Consider the following 25,950-nt stretch of genomic DNA (forward strand, 5'->3'; position numbering starts at 1 on the left):
GCTGACGTGTGAAGTTATGTCCTTTCAACCTCCTGCAGCTTCCTCTCTCCATCTTTTCCTTAGATTTTTATCTGTTGAAGATCTTTGGCTATTTGACCTAAAGAATTCCCAAAGTCTGGACCATCTTAATTTCAAACTCACGGCACAATGCAGCAAGTCCATTCTTCTGTGTTTTTCAAATTACCAGCTGTATCGTAGACGACTGTGTTTTCTGGAAGAATTTCTGTAGTCAGTATGCATTAAGTGAAATTCACCAGAAAGGTCTGCAGGCAGAAGGAAAGCAATGGCAAATAATAGTAAAAAACAAAAAACAAAACAAAGCAAAAAACACGGGGAAGAACGGGCTTCAGTGGAGGGATAAATGTGTAAGTAACTCTAAATTAATATTGATGATTAAATCAATACCAATGCAGCTTCTTATAGACAGAAGTACAACACATGATGATGATAGTGTGAGGTCAGAAAGAAGGTTAATAAAGTTAAGATGTTCAAGTGTCCTTTTATTATACCAGCATTGACAAAAGTTATAATTTATATCATACTGTGATAAGTCCAAAATGTACACTGAATCTCTAGATCACCAAAAGATTATGAAATTGTCAGGGCATGATACTGACTACCGTAATAGCTAAGAAAAATTTGTAAAGGCCACCATTTTTTTTTACCCTTTTTAAATGTGTATAGACACTTCAAAAAATTTAAGATCATCTGGCTGTATTAAAAGATCACAAGATACAGCAATACTATGCAATGTCCGTCAGGAAAACAGTGTTTATACGAGAGAAGGATACAAGAATAAAGAAAGATCATACACGTCCCAACCAAGGGCAGCTGCCATGCCTACCCCACCATCAAAGTGATGAAGGTCAGCCCTCCGGGATGACAAAATGCCTTCAATAAGTATTGTTTGGTGATGTAAACATAAAAAGTATGTATATATGTATGTACGTATATAATTGTAGGAGAGTCAGGCAGATCCCCAATCCAAGTGGAAACATTTCTCACAGAAATAAGTAGCTAGCAAACAAAAAATATAATAGTAGTAAAGTCAGATGAGGTCTCTGGCTATACTGGACTTTTATTGAAAGGCACAAGTACTAATTAAGCACCGGGAGAGTATGAATGGCAAATGAGCTATTTCTGAAGGAGAAAAAGACAGCTTCCTGACAATGACCATGACCCATGACCTAGGCATAGGGGGCCAAGAGAGGCTTTCCCTGAGAAGAAGACACTTACTCTCATCTATTAAGGATGCATGCAGTTAATTAGGAGCGGAAGAGAAGTGGATGTATGGACCAAAGAGCACCGGGACATTGGGAGTCACAGCATTGACACAGGGGCCATGGTATGACAGAGCATATGACTGAGGAATTGGAAGGGGGGGCCAAGGGATGGGAGCACAGTGTAGGGAGGACAGTAGCCCACAACAGCTGGAGACCTGAGCAAGGCCAGGTTCAGAGTGTGTAAGCCACGTCAGAGATCCTGGACTTTGTCCAGAGAGCTTTGGAAAACCAGCAAAAAGCAATAAAGCGGGTTTATATTGCCAGATATATGCTTGGGATTGTCCTCACTGCAGCGTGGGAATGTATCATAGAATGTCGGAGTCAGGCAGAGAAGGCTAAAGAATCATCAGGGGTGAGTCAGAAATGTCCTCCAAAGGTCAAGGGCCGAAGACCTGCCATCAGCTGAGCTGATGGGAGGTGGAACCGAGCTGGAGGGTGCTAGGTCACTGGAGTGTGCCCTTAAAGGAGACACTGGGAGCTCATCTTCTCTTGCTTTCCGTTGCTTCCTGGTCACCATGATGCCAGTGACTTTCTTCTGACACATGTTTTGTTGAGATAGACTGCCTGGCTGCAGATGTCAAATAACCAGGCTAGGCAACCACACACTGAAACGATGGCGCCCCCAAATAAGCCTTCTCTGCTTTACACTGATTTCTCTCGGATGTTTTATCACAACAACTCATACAACAGCTACAGTGGTTAATATTGATTGTCAGCTTGGTGGCATTTAGGGTCACCATGGAAACAATTCTTGGGCATGTATCTAGATTAGCTGAAGTGGGAAGACCCACTCTAAATGTGGATATTATTTCATGTCCTGGGGTCCCTGGTTGAATTACAAGGAGAAAGTTGGCTGAACATGGGCATCCATTGCTCTCTGCTTCCTGACTGTGGACACAATGGCAACGGCCTCCCCTTCCTCCTGCTGCCCCTGCCTTCATTGCTATAATGGACAGTACACTCAAAACCGTGAGCCAAAAACAGACCACTTAACTAAAACAATAGGCCAGAGGTGTTCACTGGTGTTTGGAGATGAAGAGCCATGCAGTGCTGCCCGGCTAGATAAAGGTCACATTTAAGATGTATTCAAGGTGCAACTGTACACAGAAGACGTGAAATCGTTGGAACTTGGTGAAGGATTCTACACATGACCGAGTGCAAGGAAGTCCTCCCAGTTCCTTCTTTGTACAGCTGGCTCTGTGATGTCTTTCTCTGAGACAGGAAACAGACCACATTGGGGAGGAAAATAAAAACTTCATTGGTAGGCATGCTGAGCTGCCGTTTCTCTGCGAGAGAGTAAGTCGGACATCTTCTAGGGCTCTCCATTGATCAACTTTCTCTTTGTGGTCTTTGGCTTGCTTCATCTGCTTCTTTGACCTTCTGTCCGGTAACATTTCAAAACTGCAATTGCAAGCCCTGAGTGTGGACGTTTTATCATGTCATCACATCAAAATATTGATGCTTGCCTAAACCAAGTCCTCCCAGGGCGAACTGCAAACAGGAGAGAAGATGGAAAAATGTGTTGACATTCCCGGGAGTGTTTGCAGGAAGCTGGACACTGATCCCAGCCAGAGTCCAATTGTGTCAGGCACTTTCCTGGCTCAGGTTTTCGGAGGCCATCTGAGGTGGCAGGATTACTTTTCTGAACGATGCTGCAAACGAATGGGCAACCAAGTCCAGGAAAGGGCCTCTGAATACACAGCTTGTTTCAGAGATACACTGACAAATCTTCCTTCATTGAAAACTGAGGCTTCCAGGGATATGAATCGGTGTCACATAGAAAGAAAGGCCAATCCTGTCTTAAAAAAAAAAGTGGAAAACCCTGTTAGGACCAGAGATGCCATTTTGCCTGGCCCAAGGTGGATGAAAGTCTGTTGGCAGGTGATTTAAAACACACTGGCAATGTCAGCCTGTGAAAAGGCAATTCACATCCAGGGGAAAAAATAATATTCATGGCTATTTCTCTGTTTCTATAGTTACAGACCAACAACCTTGAGGCCCCTACCTCTGGACATATCATCTCTCCCTTTCTGTCCACTACTCTTTCAAGATTTAATTTAAGAAAATTGACTTACAGATGTTGAGGCCTGATTAGACATTGGTCTGTAGCATCAGGTTTGGATGAGGAATGTAAGATTATTCATGTTAAATTCAGATTCTTTAAGTTAAATGATTTTTATACACAGTAACGTAGTTTTACGAGAGAGCCTGAATTCTAAGATTGTGCCCTAATCTTACTGTGAGCAGACCTGCTGATCCATCAGCTGGAGGGCCGAAGATAAGATGAGATGAGATCGAATCCTGAGTGGGGTTGTTTCATTTGTTTTTGTTTTTTAAGTACGCTTTAACTTTGCCACAGGCATTTGGCTACATGTATGTGATGATATTTTCTTTTTTTTTTTTTCATCCTCTTCCCCCACCAACCTCTTCCACTCTGCTCTCTATCCTCCCTGCCACTCTTGCCCATTCATTTGTTTACGGTCACAGTTGATATTAGTTCAATCTTCTTGTCATGGATCTGTTTGAGTTACTAATATATCTTCTTGATTTAATTTTGACAGGTTGATGTGTCTAGGAACTCAGGATCTTTTAACGTTTTTTAAGCATTCTCTAAAGATGCTCCAGATGTCATTAGAATCTGCTGTGATACCCACTCGCATTTTATTAAATTGGGTCTTCTCCCTTTCTTTTGGTTAGTTGGCTGGAGGTTTTTCATTTTATTGATCTCCTCCAAAGAACAAACTTTTTATTTGATTGATCCTGTACATTGCACTTTCAGTCTCTATTTCATTCATTTCTGCCCAGATCTTAATTTTTAAGAAAGGTTTGTTTACTTTTATTTTATGAATATGGGGGTTGAACTTGCATATATTTGTGTATACCACATTCATGCTTGGTACCTGTGGCGGCCAGAAGAGAGTATTGGATCCTCTGGAACTAGAGTTAATGTTGTTTGTGAGCTGCCGCGTGGGTGCTGAGACCTGAACCTGGGTTCTCTGAAAGAGCAGCAAGTGATCTTCACGGCTGAGCCATGTCTCCAGCCCTTCTTTTCACCTACTGCTTTTGGGTTTGGCTTGTCCTTGTTTTCCTAAGACCTTGAGCTCTCCTCCCTCTCTCCCTGTCTCCCTCCCTCCCTCCCTCTCTTCCTCCCTTCATCCCTCCCTTCCCCCCCTGCACTCATGGTTGTCAACTTTCCTCTTAGCAATCAACACCTTAGTGTCGTTCCAAGAGCTCTTATTAATTGTGCTTCTGTTTTCATTTGTTTCTAGACATTCTATGATCTCTCCAGTGACTCTCTGGTTATTCAAAAGTGTGTTACTGTTCTGCTTTCAAGTATCTGTGTGGTTTCTATGACTTGTCTTGCTGTTGATTTTGAGGCTTCTTCCAATATGATCTTATAAGATATAGTAAATTATTTTAATTCTCTTGTATTTGTTAAGACTTGCCTTTTGGTCTAGAATGTGGTCTTTTTCGGAGAGTATGCCATGGGTTTGCCGCTCTTCCTCCACTGGATGTAGTATTCTGTGAAGTGTTTTCTGTGATGCTGGCTTTTGATGGTCATGAAATGTTGCTGTTTGTGCTCATCTTGACATGGTCTTCTTTCTCCATCAATTTTATAAGATAGCTTTACTGCGTGTAGCAACTTTGGTTGGCAGTTATTTACTTTCAGGGTTTGAAATATATTATTTCATGCTTTCCTGACTTTTAAGGATGCTGAAGCGGGATCTGATTTATTCTGATGTGTTTACTTTTTTTAGTTGAGTTGGTGTCTTTCCCTTGCAGCTTTATGGTTTTAACATCCTGAGTAATATATCACAGAGGAGTTCTCTTCTAGTCATGTCTGTTCTGGATCCTAAATGCCTCTTGTGACTGAATATTCATTTCTTTTTCTAGATTGAAAATTTTCTGCTGTGATGTCTCCAGTCTATATTCCAGATCCCCCTTTTATCTCCCAGGGCCTCAGGTTTGATCTCTTGATTTTATTTCAGAGTTCTTATAAACTCTGGCTATGCTCACTTGCTATTGTTTTCCTTATTGTCTGAACGTAGTATTTTACCACCCTTAGGCTCCATCCCTGTATCCTTTCTTCGCCTGGTCCAGTCTGGTGCTGATGTTTATTTGGTTCACGGAGTGTTTTATTTCCAATCATTCCCATTGTTTTTCTTTCAAATCTCAATTTCCTTGCTGAATTTTTCTTTCATGTTAATGATTTTTCTAAAAATCCCCTTTGCTTCTTTTTTTTCCATTTGTTTTGCTGACATTTTTATGTGGCTGACGTGTCTCTCTAAGCCTTGATTTGAATTCATTCTCTTGCTTGCGTCATCACTGTGGCCTGTGATCATTTTTACTTTAAACCTTCATCCAGCTTTTAGCCTATTTCAATAGAAGAGAATTCAGTAGTTGGGGGTCTTTTGGAGGAGTCAAGCTGCCTTGTTTTTTCATGCTTCTTGTGTTTCTGTGGTGCAATGTGTGAATGTGTTTGTTTTTGATATATCCCAGTCTTATTTGCAGATACTATCAACAGCCTATTCCTGAGGGCTCAGTCTTCAGTGAGTCGGAGGTGAGACCAGCTGCTGTTGCAGCCGCGTTGTACCAAACAAATCCATTTCAAATCAGCCAGTGCCCGCTAACGTACCACTGGTGGCTGCAAACTAGAAAGTGGCAATGGTACTGTAGACTATGCTGGGAAGCTAAAACCTAATTAGAGTAAATGCCGGAAGGGCAACCGAGTGAGCTAAAGTGGTACAGGAGGGAAAGAGAAAAGTAAGTAAATGAAAGGAAATAGGAGAAGAGGAACGGAGGAGAGTGTTAGAGAGGGAAGGGAAAACAGTAAGAGAATGTAGCAAAAAGGAAACGATTTTTCAATAATGAGAAAATTTAGAAACAAAAATTAGGTAAATGTAAGATGAATGATAAAATATGAAAATACAAGCTGTTTCTTAGTAGATTAAAAGCTGTACACTGAAATTTGAAAATGTCTTTGGGCTGGAGAGATGGCTCAACAGTTGAGTACTGTAAAAGCCCAGCACTCGTAACAGCCTGTAACCTCAACATTAGGGGCTCTGGTGCCCTCTTCTGGACTCCACAGGCACCTGCACTCACAGATGTATACACACACACACACACACACACACACACACACACACTCACACATATACATAAATTAGATAAATCTATTCTAAAGTATCAAAACTTCTCAGGGTATAGAAGGGGAAAAAAGGAGAAATAAGGGGGCAAAAAGAAAGTGGGGACAAAGATAAAGAAAAAAGATTACTCAGTAATTGAAAAGTTCATAGCCAAAAGTAGATGAAAGTATGAAGAATAACCATGGAAGATTTAAAAAAAATTACAATACAGTGAAAATACTATTAAAAGTGTAGTTAAAAGAAAAAGCACAGGGGGATAAATATAGAGAGAGGTGGGGGGCACACTCAGTTCAGTTTCTTTTTGGATCTTTGAGACTTAGATATGTACAGGCAGGGGTGGTCATGTGAGCTTGTGGGCTCCTGGCTTTCCTGTGCTTTTGGCTGGTGTTGAACCTCTACTGACCAAGTGTCTGATGTCTGGTAAAGCTAGTTTTACTTTGGTATCTTTTTTTTTTTATTTTTTTGAGGAGGCAGTAACAGGGAAGCTACCTAGTCACACTTAACTGTGCACCCTGTGGGCTGATCAAGTTCTCTAACCCTCCAGAGCTCACCTGCCTTGCATGCCCTGGATAGCTAAGTTACAGCTAGAGATTATCTCCCCCATGAGTTGCAAGTTGGGAAATGAGAGAACCAACTGTAACACTGCAGTCTGCACAGGTGGACCTGTCTTCATATGCTCCAAACCCCTGAGTATTGATCTTGCTAGATGGATGCTGCTGTGGAAATCAAATGTTCCCCTGACACCTTCATGGTTTCAGAGGTGCTGGACTCTTCATCAGTGAATGGTAGATGGATGACTCCAAAGGTTGACCCATCACATGACCTCATGCTCAGAACTAGTGAACTTAGAGTTACTCTCAGTAGATGAGGTCTGATCCTGGCTGCTGAGGGTGGAGCTGTCTTTCCTTGTGTGTTTCATCACCAGAACAAAGCCTCCTGCAGGCTGAGGTTTTGTTTTTTCCCCCCAGCATCTGGCCCTTTTGCTCACCACAGCTACCTCCCTGGGCTCTGTCTACTTGGGGACTATGACAGATTAAACTCCAGTTCCCTGACTTATGACTGTTTACTGTTCTCAGGTCCCCATGGTAGCTCAAGCTTTTAAAAGATGTAGACTTGTTGTGAGGCAGCATGTAGGTGCTGGGAGCCAAACCTAGGTCTTTGGCAAGTGCGGTAAGTGTTCTTAACTGCTGAGCCATCTTGCCAGCTTCTGGTAGCTCAATTATAAACACTATATTCCCTGTTAAGATGGTGACTGGCCACTGTCCTCTGACTCATATACAATGACAAAAATAAGATGTCTATTCATTACTGAATAGAATGTATTACTGAATAGAATTCATTACCTGCCCAGTAGAGAAGTTACTGTCTTACCAAAGTTGCTTTGAGATTGAGGCTTGTGAGGACTGTGGGGTTGTCCTCAGAGTAGAACTGTCAGTCCCAGTTGGTCAAGGATGCCTGGCTTACATTTTGGTTGAGAATTCTCATCCCCTGCTACCAGGAACGAGGTTGCTTTTCCAGTTTCTCCCTTTGGAACTGAGCATGTTTGTTCTTATGTCGACTCTTCTCCTTAGCCAGGTCATAGAGAGGGAGCTCCCTGCCATCTTGGAGCTCCCAACCATCTTATTGGCAAGTCCCTTTGGGATGGAAGACAAACAACATATGGTTGTTTTTCAAGCTTTTTCCTCCTGTGAATGTGACTGGTGTTCAGGAACTTGTTATCTGTGGTCCTCTGTACTGCTCAGATTTCTCTGAAGGGCATCCCATTAGAAGTTCGTAGGACATCAAAGAAAGCTATGCATCAGCCTGAACTGAGTGGCTCAGTGACTCATGGCTTTGCTCAATACCAGTGCTGCTCGGTAAACACTCATGACTTCTGAAGTGGGGAGGCACTCAGACTACCTCAGAGTCACAGCTCTCTGGAGGACCAGTGACTGAAGAGCTTGAGCTACTCCAGCCTCCTCCTCCTCCTCCTCCTCCTCCTCCTCCTCCTCCTCCTCCTCCTCCTCCTCCTCCTATTGTCTCTAAGAAAACCAAACCTGGAGGGAAGTGTTGGGCTAACCGCCACACAGCCTGTATTTCAGATTCATGAGTTTTCTTGGGAAGAGAGAACAATGGATGAGCAAGTCTATAGTCTAACATACAGGGCTCATGTGAAGGGAAGTCTGAGATGGTGATTCTAGAAGAATCGTGGTCCATGAAGTCTCTCTCTGTGGACTCCGGTCCACGCTGAGCTTGAAGCTCTAGAGCTAACAGGAGTTTCAGACTTGATCATGGTCACAGGTTTGTGTTTGTTTTATTTCCTCTGAGCAAGTTCTTGCTTGTTTTTCCACGTGGCCCCAAATAACCCACTGAGACATGTGGCCCAAGAGTGCCTTCTAACAATTTACCTTGTTGTTGACTGTTCCACCCTTTGATGAACGAAATAAGTGACCCAGAGTCCATGACTACTAGAACCCTATCACTACTCCAACCCCAATTCACTAACCAACGGTTTCTACACGTTCTCGCACTGACATATATGCCAGAGGCCTTCATAGAAAGCTGGAGCTGAACCAGTGACCTTGACTTCAATTCCCATATTCACTGGACACAATCACTTGGTACAACAGCCTCTGCTTTCCTATCTGTAAAATGAGTTCAGTGTTGGTAACAGTGTTCTTAGTGCAAAATGGCTTTCAGTAAACTGCGGAAGGTTGTGAGACGTGACTTTGTGGGTTATTATTTTAGAGTGGAAATTTTTTTACCAACCTATGAGCTGCCCAAGGCATTGCGGCTAATTTATTATTAATGATTTCTAAAAACTCCAGCCCTGCAGGAAGCTCCAGGCATCATTACCGCATTACATTTTGCTTTTGGTTAATGGACAGCTATATTTCACTGTCGTTTTTCATGGCTGGCAAGACAGCACAGATGACTAACTTTAACAAATATAGGACAGAAGATGACACATTCCAGGCCCTGTCACTTATATTAATTAGATGACCAAATGCGGCACAGTTAGCACTGAGTTTCTTGAACACATCTAGTGTCCCCGTGTGTCCTTGTCAACCGAGCTCTTCCAGCATCCAACGCTCAGAAGCAAGGGTCAGGAAACAACAGACTTAGTTCTTTCATACTTAAAAAATAAAAATAAAAACAGAATCAACCCTGTGCTTTTTGTGTAATTGAGAAGAGAAACATCATGATAGATGTTCAGGTAAAGGCTGGTCATGGTGGGACACACCTCTAACCCAGCACTTGGGAGGCAGGGGCAGTAGGATCTCTGTGAGTTCAAGGCCAGACAGGGGCTAAATGATGATATCCTGAAAAACAAAACAAAGCCCAAACCACCACCATCACCAGCACCAGCACCACCACCAACAACAACAATAACAACAACAACAACAAAATCATAATGGAGCTGCAGAGGCTCATTAGTTAAGAGCATGTACTGCTTTTGCAGAGAACCCGAGTTTGATTCTAAGACCTCAGATCTGACAGATTATGATCACATGTAACTTCAGCCTTGGGCTTTTTAAAAACCTCTTTTGGCCTCCATGGGTACCTGCACTCACATGCACACATATCTCCCCAACACATATATACATATAAAATTTAAAAACAACAAAAACAAATCTTTAAAAAGTTCAGGTAGTAGTGGGGGCATTCTTTGTGTGAGAACAGCATCCTTAAGGGTGAAGACGAGGAAGCTCTTTTGATATCATCAAAGAAGCTTTTCTTCTAGAAGGTTTCAATAAGAAGAGATCGTGTCTCAGAGATGTTGCGTCACAATTCTTGGAGATAGGAACCATGTGTCAGTCAGTGCTCTAGAATAATCTAGGCCGTGCCCAGTTGCACATGTAGATGCCCTGGACTTGTGATTGGGTTACTTCCCATTTTTAATTGGAAACACTCTTAAGTTGAAATTCATCTAATATGCCTGGCCAGACATCATAGCTTGGCACAGAATCTAAGCACACAGCGTCCGCAGTTTACCCCAATCATTGCAAGGCTGACTGCGAGTTACAGCTTTCTGTCTCTGCCAAACACCACGGGAGAATATCAATATTCTATTGATCATTGCTAGCCCTGGGAAAGATTGAAACTCAAAATCCAGAGTATGATTTTTTTTACTGTGTGCACACAACTCTTGCAGCATCACAGAATAACAAACTTTAGACTTTGGTATAAGGCAGGGATTGTCTGCTAAAGAGGAAAAAAAAAATCCTGTAAACCCCAATGTTACAAAGAGAAGCCATCCCTTCCATCTCAAGCACAAGGTAGTATTCCACATCTGTAGCTTGGAAGTCTCCCTCTTCCTATTCTAGCCATTTGTAGCAAACATATTTGTGCCCTGGGAGTGAATGGATTTAAGATACTAACAGCAGGAGTATGGGCATTGTGGGTCTGTCTTGATCTGTTCTCACCTCTTTTTCATGTCTGCTCTTGGACCGGCTGAGGTTGACAGCAAAATGCATTTTCAAAAGGCTGAAGAATATCAAGACTACAGTTCTCTACAAACGTGGTACCATGGTGAGACGTAGAAGGTAAAGGAAGACAATAGCCAGCATCATGCATTGCTCGTTATTTAACAGCTTACAGCTAGTGAATCCCACATTTTGTTTTGATGTCTTCTGGCCTCGCTGAGTTTTCCTTTGTGCAGGCCAAGCACGCGCAACAAACAGTTTTCCATCCAATTACAGAAGGCAGTGCATGTTTCCCGAGCAGCAGGCTCCTTGCTTGTGTGCTAACAATCAGCGGGAGCAAGGACTTCAGGGCTTTTTATTTTTTCCTTGTCTACTCTCATTTTCCATGGCTATCCTTTGTTGTTTGGTTTTAGGGTGTTTCATGCCAGGAAACAGCTCTGGATGCATCATATTTTCCACCCATTCATCAATTTTGACCCAAAGAAGTATCCTGTGTGCAGACAGAGAAGGGGACGGTCTCTCGCCTTCCCTTACAAAAGAAGCCAGTGTTTAGACTTGAACGCCATTCTAGACCAAGGAGAGGACAGAAAAGAATGCACTCTCCATTAGACTCCATGAAGGCCTGGCTAGAGACACAACTTCATCGGCATCAATAAATGGGCACTGTGGTGTCTGCTGTGTGTAGTATGGTCTAGAAAGTATTTCTTTAAAAGTGTTTCTTGGAAAGGAAGTCCCTAGAGATATCCAAGAGAAAAGATTCTGAAGTTCAAAAAGGCTGCTGGGTGTTTCTTCCTAGAATTGTCTGTTGCAGGTCCACACTGCACCACAGAACTGTACTGCTCTGGCGGCCTCAGCTGCTGGACGAAGCCATCCAGCAGCTGAGGAACTACCTTTTGTGCAACCCATGATGCCCAATTTTATTTGATCGTTATTTGCTTTAGTCAACCCACTGATATCCGAAGGAGCAAGTGTAGCAGGTGGTCTGTGAGTTACAGTATGGGACTAGATCAGTGCCTCTGATGGAAAGATCAACGTTTCAGTCTGACACTGGCTACCAGTCCATTGGCGTCGCAGACAATAACACACCATGCCGTACTCCACCAATTACCAGCAGCAATCAAACAACAGTAAGAGTAAATTGTAAATAAATAAAACCATTGAGCCTTTATGTCAAGCACAGGTGGGTGGGAGGAGCTTTATATAACTCATCTAATTGATGCCCTAAACTTGCGATTAGTCTTTAATGAATTCAAATCAAGTTGTAATATCTTCTTATTTTAAAAATGGAAGGACTATACACTTCCTTTAACTTAAGCATAGGACCATGAAGTTGAGAGCGGCTGCTGTTCCAGAGGACCCAGCTCCCAGCACCCACACTGGGTGCTTTCCAACATTATGACTCTAGCTCCAGGGGACCGGAATCCTTCTTTGGCCTCCAAGGGTACTCTCTCTTCTCTCTTTCTCTGTACCTCCATCTCTCTCAAAAAAAGAACATGACATTGTCCTTTAACATATTCCTATGTTATATGTTAAATATTACATATGCACCTGCCACATTGCTTTCCATGTCATGTCATTTCGTGATATTTATAGATATTGGTAGAATTTTATTGGTGGATATTCAGCTTATTTTTAAACTTCTCATCAATGTGCCAAAAGCTCATATTTTTGCTTCTTAGCAATATGGTTGATAGATAACTTCTAATGATGTGCTATTTGAAACAATCAGAATCCTGGAGACAACTTTTTATCTGGCACATAAGTAGTCCTCAGAGACCAAAATCAAAGTGAAAGCTATTTTGTAGGGCAAGAGGTCACATGGTTTTTTATTTGTGTGTTTGTTTGTTTTGTGGGAGTCAACATTGAACTCTGGACATTTTCAACTAAGGTTTGGTGAAATTCAGGCTTCAGGAATTAGAGATTAAATTTCATGTAAAGACCTGAAGCCAGCCCACAATCCCCAACATGAAGCTGGCACCAACCGGCCGAACCTTCAATGGGTCAGTAACAAAACCATCATTCAGGAGGGACAAGAGCAGGATTTTTCTGGCTCAACTTAGGAGCTGAATATGAGATGAGGATAATCAATTCTAAGAATTCAAAACCATGAGCCTGACTCTGCTATATATTTTAATAAAGCAGCTGTAGCAATTAACACAGAGGAGAAGTAAGGTCTGCTTGGGCCATGAAGAGCAAAATAATGTTTTAGAAAAGGCTTCTTGGGCCATCGGAAAGTTGAATTTTAGGATGAGTAGAAATTCCCCAAGGAGAGTTAGAGAAAAGGCCATAGGAATTCCAGGCCCGATAGATACCAAGGGCAGAGCTTTAGAAATGACATAAGGCTTGGCTTCATATGCTCTGTCTTGCATCTATAAAAGAATAACACACGTAGCATGCTTTTTGTACTGAGGCACCACCACTCCTGTGAAAATCCCTCATGGCCTCACCACCTCTCACACCAGCGGGCCTCTAAACCCCATCACCCTGAGGCGAGGTTTCAACAGGCAAACTTTAGAGGGAGATGAGCATTCAGTCTAGAGCATAGAGCATGACCCGAGACAGCCCTAGAGCAGGGCACAAGTATTGAGGTAGAATGCCATGAGAGAGGATCCTGAAGTGGCAGAATGCCCAGATTAAGGATCTTGGACACCACTAAAAAGTATTTTTTTAACATAAATATGTAGTAGAAAGATCTTTGTAATAGTTTTGGATTGGATTCGACTCTGTTTCTGATTTCTTTGATGCCATTAAATGAGCATTCTAGTTAGTTAAAAATTGATGCTTAGATGAAGTTTGCAGGCTCCTCCACCGCCTCCCCTCTCCCCGCACCAACCCCCTCACTGGTCCACTCAGAACAGTCCCCATGATACTTTCAAGCACATTTGTGTTGGATGCATAGTCACTGATACATTTTTTAGAGTTCTATACTCAGTGTGAAATGAAACTATAGAACTTGACACACTTTTCGTGAGCTTAAGATTGTATACGATAAACGGACATCACTTAATATAGAAAGTTGTAGTCTGTGAGGATAGCTTGACAGGTAACTGCTGTACTTTATCTCTTGAGCTAACTATAACACACATGCACCTTTCTAATCTGAATTTCTGTTTTGGATATGGAATTCACTACTTAATTTGGTTAAATCAAGTGCATGCAGAAGTAGAAGAAAAGCAAGCACTGGCCTTTACAGCCAAACACAGAAAACAGAGTATCCGTGTGTTTCAAATAGAAACTTTTTCAGTTAAACCAACTCCCTGCAGCTCACTAAAGTCCATCTAAATCAACTTTGATGACAGTAGGTCCAAACTGTTATAAATGGCTGTACATAAACAATCTAATTTATGATGCCAGCAACACGAAATATAATTAACCTAGCATAACTTTCATTATAATATCCTGTCACATGTGGAGTGAAGGTTATTAAAATGGCCATTATTTAGAGGAGGCAGAAGTTGCTTAATCACTGGCTTTTGTTCTGAAACAATTGTCTACCTTCTATAAGAAATTAATATAAAACCTAATTAAACAAAGTAAGATGTTGCATTTGAAGTTCCTTGGTGCTGTATTGTAGGCTCTGGAAGACATTATACACAAGAGGAATCTAAGGAGAATATCAACCAAGGACCCATTCATGAAATCCTCTTATTATCCATTCAGCAGCAGATTTGCACAAATCCTTTAATCACCAGAGAATTTTTCTATTTTAAGCAATACATTGTTAATAAGAGAAGTAGATTTCCACATGTGTAAATGAAGCATATAGGGGTTAGAGCAATACCATTTCAGTTATCTTGCTTTATTAGTTACTTTTTTTGTTGCTGTTGTTGTTGCTGTGAAAAAACACCATAACCAAGGGAGCTTATACAAGAAAGATTACTTGGCTTAAGGTTCCACAGGGTTAAGAGCCCATGCCGGCAGGGAAGCACAGTGGTAAGCAGCTGCTGAGAGCTCACATCTTGACCTGCAAACCGGGAGCAGAGTAGAGGGAATGCACCGGAAACAGTCCTTGGCTTGAAACCTCCCCCTGCCCTCTGCTGTGATGTACTTCCTCCTAAATCTACCCAACAGTGGGGAGTTGAGTATTCAGATGCCTGAGACTATGGGGAACATCTCACTCACACCACACACTCACTTTACAGTCAAGTAAACTTTCTTTTTTTTTCTTGAAAGAACGAAATTTACAAGTGACGTTGGAAGGTGATCTTGTGGTTTATTTAGAAGGTAGAATTAAAACCAGTTTTGTTTGTGCAAGGACTGATGGTTTTTCAACTCAAGTTTTCTAAAAGAGGGGAAAATAATAGCCACTCTTTAGAATAGTGAATGTCAATTGGATGTGGAAATTGGGATCAGTCACTGGACACCAAAGCCGCTCGTTGCTTTAGGGACTGAGTTTGGAGACGTCACACGGATTCTTTTATATATATACATATTATTTTACAATACCATTCAGTTCTACATATCAGCCATGGGTTCCCCTATTCTCCCCCCTCCCACCCCTTCCCTTTACCCCCAGCCCACCCCCCATTCCCACCTCCTCCAGGACAAGTCCTCCCCCGAGGACTGCGATCAACCTGGTAGACTCAGTCCAGGCAGGTCCAGTCCCTTCCTCCCAGACTGAGCCAAGTGTCCCTGCATAAGCTCCAGGTTTCAAACAGCCAACTCATGCAATGAGCACAGGACTTGGTCCCACTGCCTAGGTGCCTCCCAAACTGATCAAGCCAATCAACTGTCTCACCTATTCAGAGGGCCTGCTCCAGCTGGGGGCCCTTCAGCCTTTGGTTCATAGTTCATGTGTTTCCATTCATTTGGCTATTTTTTTCAATAATTGAGTAAAACTGAAATTTATTATAAGCCACAGTCATCCTAGGGACCTCCATGCTATATATATATAGCCTCTATGGTTCTATGGGTTGTGGTTTGATTGTTCTTTATTTTATATCTAGAATCCACTTATGAGTGAGTACATACCATGACTGTCTTTCTGGGTTTGGGTTACCTCACTCAGGATGATTTTTTTCTAGTTCCATCCATTTGCCTGCAAATTTCATGCTTTCATTGTTTTTCTCTGCTGAGTAGTACTCCATTGTGTATATGTATCACATTTTTTCCATCCATTCTTCTGTTGATGGGTATCTAGGTTGTTTCCAGGTTCTGGCTATTACAAATAGTGTTGCTATGAACATAGCTGAGCATGTATCTTTATGGTATGAATCAGCATTCCTTGGGTATATGCCCAAGAGTAGGATGGCTGGGTCTTGAGGTAGTTCGATTCCTAATTTTCTGAGAAACCGCCATACTGATTTCCACAGTGGTTGTACAAGTTTACATTCCCACCAACAGTGGAGGAGTGTTCCCTTTGCTCCACATCCTCTCCAACATTGACTGTCATTGGTGTTTTTGATCGTAGCCATTCTAACAGGTCACACGGATTCTTACAGGGAGTTAAAATCAGGAGCACATGGCAGCTATGAAAACACTGCAGAACAGGACCAAACTCAGTTTTGTTTTTGTTTGTTTGGCTTTTTACTCTGTTTATTTTGGGTTCTGAGACAAGAGTCTCACAAAGTATCCCGGGCAGCGCTGGAACTCACTGTATAATCCAGCTTGGACTTGCAGCAATGCTCCTGTCTCAGCTTCCCACATGCTGGGGTTTAATGGAGTGTGCCCAGCTCTGGTTTGGGTGTTGTTGTTGTTGTTATTGTCGTTGTTTGTTTATTTGAGACAGGGTCTTACTATGTAGACCATCCCGGAACTCACTTCTGTAGGCCAGGCTGGCCTCAAACTCAGAGATCTACTTGGGATTAAAGGCGTGTGCCATCATGCCTGGCCTGGGCTTGGGTTTTTAAACACAAATTTAAAAAGATATTTCTAGATTCTTTTAGTTGACACTATGTTTGATGTAAAATAATTTCAACCCTCTGAGTTATCCGAACCTATCTTATGATGTGATAGTAAAGAAATGCCTGGGCAATCAGAATGTCAATAGAAGAAAAACTCATAAACTCTCCAGTGGCAAGAATTCCGTGAGTCTCCACCCTTATCTCTAACATAGGGTGTTCAGATATTGTGATTGTTCACTTACATGTAAATTTATATCAGGTACTGTGGATTTATATAATGTGCTTGTATTATGTCCAAGTATAGAATATGAAAGGTAGGTAAATAAACAGTAAGTTTATGATGAACATTGTTTAGACGGAAAAGAACCCATTGGTTTTCTCCTTAACCATCATTACTGACTACACTTTTCTATCAGTCAGCCTTTGCTATATAGCAAAACACCCAAGAGTTAGTAATTCAGACAGCTATCACTTGCTACTTCATGATTCTTTGGGTAAGAAACAGGCTGGGCTCCTCCATGAGTCGTGGCGTTCCGGTTCCTCACCAGCCTCTGACACTGTTAGTTGGGTCCCAGCTACCCTTGTGTGCACGAGCTTCTGATTGTGGCCTGAGGTTTTCTCAAGGCTGACTGTGTAATAGCGGTAGTGAGCCCTCGGCCGAAGCAAGAGCACAAGGAAGCCTCGGACCTTCAGTTTGGGAGATGATGTGAAAGGCGTGGCTAGCTAGAAGGATTTATGCAGTCATTGCAGAAACCGTCTACCACAGCTTGAGTTTTGTCTTATTTGACTTTCTTTGTAAATTTTTTTAAAATCTTGCTTTTGCCCTTTATGACACGGTTCCAAGTTCTAACTGTCACTAAATGGGAGGAGCTCTTGTCACTGTCTTAAGTGACTAGCCTGCTAATGACAGCTAGCTTGCAGATCTGACTGAAAGTTGTTCACTAAGTTTACATTTTTCTCATTTTCCAGACCTGCTCGGAATTACATGAAGATATTACTCACCCTGAAATTTGGCTACTAATTTTTCACCTTCTCTGGAATCAATCCATTTTTTTTCTCACATATAATTTGGAAAGTTCTAAATTTAAAAATAGATATAAAATTCACTAGAACTCTGTCCAAAAAAATATTGAGTATATTTTAAAAGTTGCCTCTAGTGTTCATAGTTGTGTTGGTGAGAGAGCTCCATGGTTGTTTATATTGTTTTCAGCATCACAATCACATAGCAAAGGAGTGTTTTCAAATATCTTTAAAGAAACAACCCTCTTTACAGCACATGTGTATTTCAGAAGTAACTTATTTTACTCGACGTTTAAAAAACATGTGCCTGAATTTTAAATATCATCTGGCTTACTGTCAGCATTTTGTGTTGGTAAAAATGGTAAACAATTTTGTGCCATTTGGTGTCTTTTTTTTTTTTTTTTTAGAAAACAATTAGTTTTAAAATAGCACTTGTTTAAAATTCCTTGACATAAGATAACCAGGGGACGTCTCCGAATGCTGTGAAGGAGTTTCATGGTCACAAAGCACAGACATGCCTATGATGGAAAATGCTGGAATGTGTAGAACATGATCTGGTTCTGAAAGGGGCAACAACTTACACCTGTCCTTGGCAGAACCTGTGTGTGGTCCGTGGTTACACAAACCTCTTGGAGCAAGTGTCCATCCCTTATCTATTGTTTAAGATAAATAAGCCAAAGTCTGCTGTACTCTCCTCCTGGAATACCCAGCTTTGGAAACCATCGTACCACATGCTCAGTGCCTTTAAGGTGAATGGGGAATGGATCTTTGAGGGAGGACCTCTTGCTACAAGAGTACAGTGGTTTCCTCAGTCTCAGAGAATTTGAGACTGGTGCCATATTTGACTTGGAATACCCTTCATTTGTGCCATAATGCTCGAGGAGTTATTTCTCAGGTCTACTTCTTCTCCTCCTCCTCCTCCTTCTCCTTCTTCTTTTTTTAAAGAGAATATTCTTTAATTGCATGTATGTGTCTGGGTCTGGGCATATGCACATGAGTGCAGCTGCCCATAGAAGCCAGAAGAGGGCACCAGATACCTAGAGCTGTCTTTATAGGCAGTTGTGAGCAGCTTGGTGTGAGTGCTGGGAATCAAACTCCAGTTCCCTACAAGAGCAGTTCATGCCCTTAACCTCTAAGCCATGTGTCCAGCCCCGCCCCCCAGGTTTACTTTACATCTATATGGTGGCTTTTAATTTGTAATCTATAGTAATTACAATAATACTTTGACCACAGGCACTAGCTTTCAAAATGAGCCTATAGTCAGGATCATTTTGAACGTTACAAAAGTAGAACATAATTGTTTTTTTTTTTTTTTTTTTTTTTTTTTTTTTTTTTTTTACTTCTTTTGTGCCATCGTGAGCCCTGTGTAGCCATTTCCTAGGTCCTGAGCTTTCACACTGGGGCACAGGATGAGGCAATCAGGAAAATGAAACCCATCTTCCAACTGCTTGTTCTGGTAACTGTGGAGACTTCCTGAAAGTGTTTACCTTCCTTCCTACGAAAACGAGACTCATGAGACGTGGAGAAGGACCACGGCAGCTCTTCACTCACCGGTTCAGCTGATATAAAAAGCAGGACCTCTCGGCCATAGCACCACCCTGCATGGTGTAAGTTAGTTAGCAGTTACATCTCTAACTTCAACTACACAGCATATGGCTTCTCCCAGTTATAATTGCCAAACGCCCCCACCCACGAGGACCCACTGACTGGAGATGAGCGGTTCAAGGGAAGGCTTGGATGAGTTGCGGTTTCTTTCCCTACATCTGGGGTGGTCCGGATTTTTAGGGATTTTCCATGTGAATTTTTTTCCCTGTCCCTTCCAAGACTCCCGTTCTCTCTTCCTGTGGTCTTCATTTCGCCACTCTCCCCTCCCCCTCCATCGGCATCTTTACTTTCCGTAGGTCCCTGGACATAATTGTCAATCCTGTAAAGATGATGGCCTCCAAGCCCATTCCTGTCTCACTGATTTTACCACCTCCGTGGTGTAATGCCATCTAAGTGTTCCTCCCTTCTGTTTCCGCTGGTGTGCTGGAGAGAATCCCTGTCTCAGTGTCGATGGTCCTCCGGGTGAGATGGAGCGGAGGGAGGGATCCAACCACCTCTCACAAGCCGCTGCTGCTGCTGGCTGCCGCCGCCGTAAAGCAGGTCAGAGCCTCCTTATCTTTTGGTTGGCTGGCTACGCTAGAGTAGTCGCTGCTTCTACCAGCATCTCAGAGGTCAGGCTGGCCCTTTCTAAACATCAAGAACATGCCATTCTTCTTTCAAAACCTTGAACGTCTCCTCAGTTTTGTTCATAATAACACCTTGCACGATCTTATCTGTGTGTTTGCCTCTGGTCTCAGTTCCTGCTCTTTCTTTCAGCCCCCCGAAGACCCCTTGGGGTTCCTTGACCCAGCAAATATGTTACTTAAGTTCTTTGCACAGATCCCTCATGCGTGCATACCCGCTCTGTCCTCAGGAATACGTTGGAGTGGCCTCCTCCTCACCTCCTTCAGATTTCACCTTAGCTGCTCCGTGAGACTGTCCTGTGCATCCCATCTGACGTCACAACACTTGTGTTCCCTGCCGCAGCTTTCCGGGGGCACCTAACTCACTCTCCCTTTATATCTCATATCGTTTACAAACTGCCTGCGCTCATTACTTTTTATTATACGCTGTGGCATAAACCAGCTAGCTCAGTAGTTAGAGCACGATGTGTTATGATTTGGTTATATGTGGTTGTTCCCCATAAAAACTAAATTTGGCCACTGCTGTAGCCACTCATACAATTGAGATCTTTGGGAGATAATCCATAAAGGGATTAATCATTCATATCTCTGGCAAATACATTATTTATGGACACTGTAGCTTTGTTAAAGTCCCCCCCTCTCAGGGGCACATTTGCTCCGGCACACTGGTCCACTCTAGCACACTTGTCCTAGTCCTCCACTCTATGATGCGGCTTACACTCATGCTCTTAAATCAAGCCTCCAGAACTAGAAACCACACACACCGTCATTTTCTATAAATAACCTAGTTCATGGTATTCAGTTATAGCAGCAAGATGTACAGATCAGTACATCATGTATTTATTAAATTTTGTCTTAGTCTTTTTCATTCACCACTGTATTTAGTGTCTAAAATGTTACCTGGTGCCGTAGGAAGTATTCCAAAAGTGTTTTTCAATGGCTTAGCTGGTGAAGGCTGAATTCTGGTCTTGTTGAACAGAACAGACAGGCTCTCCCTTTTGGCTTAATCTCTCTTACAATACTTCAGGCTTGGAACTATTGATAATTAGGGCCAGATAAGTCTTTGTTGCATGGTATATGCAGTATGTATTCTTCTTAGAAGCATGTTTTCATCTCTGTGCACATGTGGGCTCATACAAAAGCATTTCCCCCTCCTTACTCCAGTATTCAGGCAGACCCTCAGGGCCCAAATTTTTCTAGAAGCTACACAAGAGAGTTGGAAGTCCCATTCACTCCCCAGATGGTAAATCTGAAAATGTCTCTGTCCTCATCCTATATAAATTAGACTTGACTGGGTTCCAGATGTAAATTATAACATAAATAGTCTTTCTTAATGATTTCCACTAAAAATTTCTCTGTTTTTCTTTCCAGGAATTAAAGTAAATGTAAAGTAAATGCAAAGCATAATAAAATGTATTAATTGACAGGTGGTGGTGGTGGTGGTGGTGGCGGCGGCGGCGGCAGCGGCGGCGGCGGTGGCGGCAGCAGCAGCAGAAGCGCACGCCTTTAATGCCAGCGCTCAGGAGGCAGAGGCAGGCGGATCTCTGTGAGTTTGAGACCAGCCTGGTCTACAGAGTGAGTTCCAGGAAAGGCGCAAAACTACACAGAGAAACCCTGTCTCAAAAAACCAAAAAAAAGAAAAAAAAAAAGTATTAATTTTACCTAGTAAGTATTTAATAATTCTGTTAGGGGCTAAACCTTGCCTAATGATTACTTATGTAGAAATAATTTACTGACTAAAAATATAAGAATTCGAATAAATTGTCAAAATATTTGTACAAGGAAGGCATTTTCAAATACATCTTACTCCCTTTGAATTACTGATTTCACTCTCTACCTGGGGGCAAGGAGATAATTTAATGATCTTTGTACTTCTAGCTCTGGAGTTCCATGCAAAATGGTTGTTTAATAGATAGTAGTTGGCTGAAAAAAAATAATTCATATGCTAAAAATCACTTATGTAATAAAGTCCTCAAATAACATTTGCTTGCCAAGTTTGTTACTCTGTTTTTACTATTGCATTCATCTGAAAGTAGTGAAAATGCTTATCTTTAAAAGTATTCCCTAAACTAGAAACTATTTGTCAGCATACTGAAGGAACTTAAAGTGGTGATAAGCACTCACTTAATAATTACCCTTCCGGCATTCAACCCTGAGAATGCAACATTAATCATTTACTATAACTTAAAACAGCCAAATGTTTTAGGCAACCTATGATGACCAGCAGAAGAAGGCAGGTGAGAAGCCTCCACAGCCATGGACAAAGAGTTAAGAGGACAGTGAAGATTATATTTGAAAGCTTTTTCTACCATAGAATATTCTAGAATACATTATAAAAAGACATTATAAATGGAACCAGCTCCAAACATACAGGTAGACAATTACTGCAACAACTTGATGTTGCCTGCAGCTGTGTGTGGGTGCTACAACTCTGAGACTTTCTTCCTCTGACATTCTCGTCTCTCTGTGTTTGTTTGTTTGTTTTTATCACAGTGTGTTTCCAAACTCTTGCTTGGAGCGTGGCAATCTCCCCCCTTTCGCCATTGTTTTGATTTTTACTACCTAAATAGCAACCCCAGTGATCTCAAATACGCTGGCTCCTCCTCAGGAAACTGACGTCCAGTTGCAAATAACGATAAAACCCAAAAATCTTTAGTTGGTTGCCAATAGCTGCCATAACGTGTTTGATCTTATTTTTAATACAGGTTCTGTGTTTATTAGCTACATTTTAAAAAGCATTTCCCACTTCTTCTGAAATTCATTAATTCTTGAAAAAAAAATGAAGGGCATAAACCATATTTATGCTCTTCAGTTCACTAAATTTCACTTAAATCATTAACTATGAGTTATGCTCATCTCAGGAACTTTTATAACAGGTCATGTGTGTATTTTACCTTCTCTTCATATAAGTAAAGTGCAAATAAAATACCATGCAAACGCTGCCAGTGACACCCTTGGGTGCAAGGGAGTAAGGATGGAAGATGGACAAGATGAATTCAAGGTAAGCAGTCCTTCCTAACTGATCAGAGTTGTGTTTCAGGGGCAAGGCCCCTGTTTGTGTGCGAGATGAAATCAATTGCTCTAGATGAGGAACTTACATTAACATTTATTGAGTTCTTAACCGTGTGGTTGATCTTTAATACTTGTTATCTTATTTTAAATTGGAAGTGTTAGTAGGTCTGTGACAAAACATAGAACAGGAAATGCTGTCAAAGAGTACGCTGAAATAAAGCTGGACTTTGTCTTAATCTCAGCTCAGTAAGGTTTTCTGGGTGAAAACGTCAAAGTGCTGGTCAAGTACTGTCTGATACAAGCTAACCCAAACCACATTGGTAATATTAAGTTTCTAATAGATACACATACAAAGTTTAAAGTATAAAAATAAGAGGTTAAAAATTATTTTAATAACCTAGTTTATTTAAACCATATCTAAAACATCACAAATCTGAAATATATTCAATAGGACACTCATTAATGACATGGTTTACATTTTTGTACCATCTTCTAAATCCAGTGTACATTTTCTATTTAGAGTGCATCTCAGTTCAAATTAGCCACATTTCAAGTGCTCACTAGCCTTGCAAGCCACACAGATGGGCGTGGCACCGCACAGCACAGGCTTGGATAACAAGAGCAGGAAGCAACCAAATAAGAATCCAAGATTGCTTCTCTTGGCTCACTGGGCAGTTTGTAAATGCTTTGGGAGAATCAGTTGCCTTTAGACTGTGCACCACCAGAGCTGAGAAGTCTGACTTAGAATTGTATACAATTGTTTGTCCAAGACTCCAGCTGCCCAAGTCAATCAGGGGACCAGCTTAGTTGCACATGGACAAACATTGGCAAGATGCATCTCTGTCATCCAAATGACAGTCCAATTTTTTTAAATTGCTTCATTAGCTCTGTTGATGTTTAATTAGGATGGTCATAAAATCCATTATCCAAACCAGGACACTTTTGAGAGAGAAAAAGGAACTGTTCATAATGAACCCAGGACAACAGGCATAATATAGGCCCGTCTTCTGCTAGCCAATCAGGACATATGACCACATTACTTTTAGTATTCTGCTCTCAGGATAGCTTGGGTTACTGCCAGTGGATTTATGAATCTCCAGGATATATATAACTCAGTGAAGAGCCACTTTCCACAAGGCCATTCAGACAAAGCTCACAATTCCTCTTGCAGATTCTAAACCTGTGGTTCTCAACCTGTGGGTTGTGACCTCATGGGGGCGGGGGGCACATATCAGATATCCTGCGTATCAGACATTTACATTATGATTCATAACAGTAGCAAAGTTACAATTAGTAGCAAAATTACAGTTATGAAGTAAGCAACAAAATAATTTTATGCTTGGGGGTCACCACAACACGAAAAACTTTATGAAGGGGTGCAGCATTAGGAAGGTTGAACACTGCTGTTCTAGACTCATTCCAAAAAGCTTTCATCAAATCTTTACATCAGAAAAGGCTTTCTCCCAAATCTAAGAATGTTGTTTTGATGTGGCTCTCAAGCTTCCTGCTTTGTGATTTTTCCATTCCGGGTCTTGTTTAAGTTGGGGGTTTAATGACACATGCCTGGTGTCAGCTAAACGGAGATGCTTCATGGCAGGGTCTCCCAAGGAAAGTGGAGGGCCGATAAACAAAGCTGTGGGGGGATAACCGGCAGACGGCTCACTGGACCTAACAGACGCCATGCTCCACCCTGAGCGTGAGGAAGAGTGCAGGCATGGAAAGTTGGAGGTTTGATAACTAACTTATTTTATTTAGCTCTTTAACTTTTTTCAGGAGAAGCCCCCCTCCCCTGGAAGATTCAATGGGGTTTTCTTTTGCTGTTTTCCAGCTGAGAAAGGGAAAGACCGCGTGGAGGAAATGGGAGGAAACTGAAGCAAAGGAGACTTCTTCGATAGTCTGAGAGTGCAGGGAGAGTCTCAGCCAGGATTCTGTTGTCCTTTGTATAAAGGTGGGGAATTTTACAAGATGGGAAGGCACTGGGTCACCACATTGGGACTATATGTCCTATAAAGACGACAGTCAGAAATTAGTTTGTTTTTCTAGTATTCATTTTTAATTCATCCATAATTCCTTTGTTTTCCATTCCTTGCATTTTTCTAAAGTAGTCAAGTATCCTTATTCATTATTTTAATTCTTGTGAATGTATTAGTGATTTTATGAGTGATTTAGGAATCTATATATTGTATTTATTAGTCATTAATACAGTTCCCAGACAATGCAAGGGTCTTAGAACATTTCAATTCCATCTATTCACTAGAGACTTCTGTGTTATTGTAGGTGTATATAAAGTCTACATGTATTTTATATTCCATATTATTTTCATATTATGATTTTATTATAGTCGATATGTTTACAAACATGCTTATTATCTTTTCTAGAACTACTCACTTCCTGTACATTTCTGATTTCATTTAAAAGAATATCTTTGCTTCTTGAATTATTTAAATACACTATTGTATAGTTTTGTGGAGAGTTAATTTTTTTGTTTCTGTGAAAACATCTTTCTTGTTCTTTGATATCTGAAGAATATTCTGAATAAATATAGAGTTCTATGTTGGCATTTGTTTTACTCCAGCACTTGATATTAATTTCTTCCAGTACCTCATTATTTTTATTATTGCTTCTTTGACAATTTCACAATGTACACAATGTACACATGTCTGCTGATTACTCTCATCCCCCACTCCCTCTTGCCTCTCTTCTGCTTCTGTTTATCTCTCCCCCTTCTCTACAGACATCTTTCTCGCACCCCTATCTATTTGTGTTGTGATCCACTGAATTTAAATACGACACTCTGTGGGGCCCCGGGTTTGGAGCCATCCCCTGTAGCCCGGTGGGCGTGGCATTGGGTGCAGAACTGAAGACGGTGATTTCCTCCTCGCATCATCTATCAATGGCCAGTAGGTCAGAGGAAGAGATAGTGCACCATGAGCCCTTCCTCCATTGGGACCTGTTGACAAGCCAGTCTGCTGCAGGTAAGCGATGCTCCTGTGACCCCATGATTACATTGG

At 41.6% G+C, this 25,950-nt stretch overlaps 1 long non-coding RNA gene across 2 annotated transcripts; it reads left to right on the forward strand.

Annotated features, from left to right (window-relative positions):
* Window positions 1-22,084: 22,084 nt before the first annotated feature.
* LOC107402057 (uncharacterized) lies at window positions 22,085-25,583 on the forward strand. 2 transcript variants are annotated; one of them, XR_013042548.1, is made up of 4 exons: window positions 22,085-22,300; window positions 22,789-22,928; window positions 24,537-24,667; window positions 24,768-25,583. It is a non-coding gene; the product is annotated as an uncharacterized LOC107402057 (long non-coding RNA). The 2 variants fall into 2 exon arrangements; XR_006075629.2 differs by having other exon boundaries at window positions 22,090-22,300; window positions 22,804-22,928.
* The last annotated feature ends 367 nt before the right edge of the window (window positions 25,584-25,950 follow it).

This window comes from Peromyscus maniculatus, chromosome 9 (genome assembly GCF_049852395.1).
Source record: "Peromyscus maniculatus bairdii isolate BWxNUB_F1_BW_parent chromosome 9, HU_Pman_BW_mat_3.1, whole genome shotgun sequence".
Taxonomy (NCBI): Eukaryota; Metazoa; Chordata; class Mammalia; order Rodentia; family Cricetidae; genus Peromyscus; species Peromyscus maniculatus.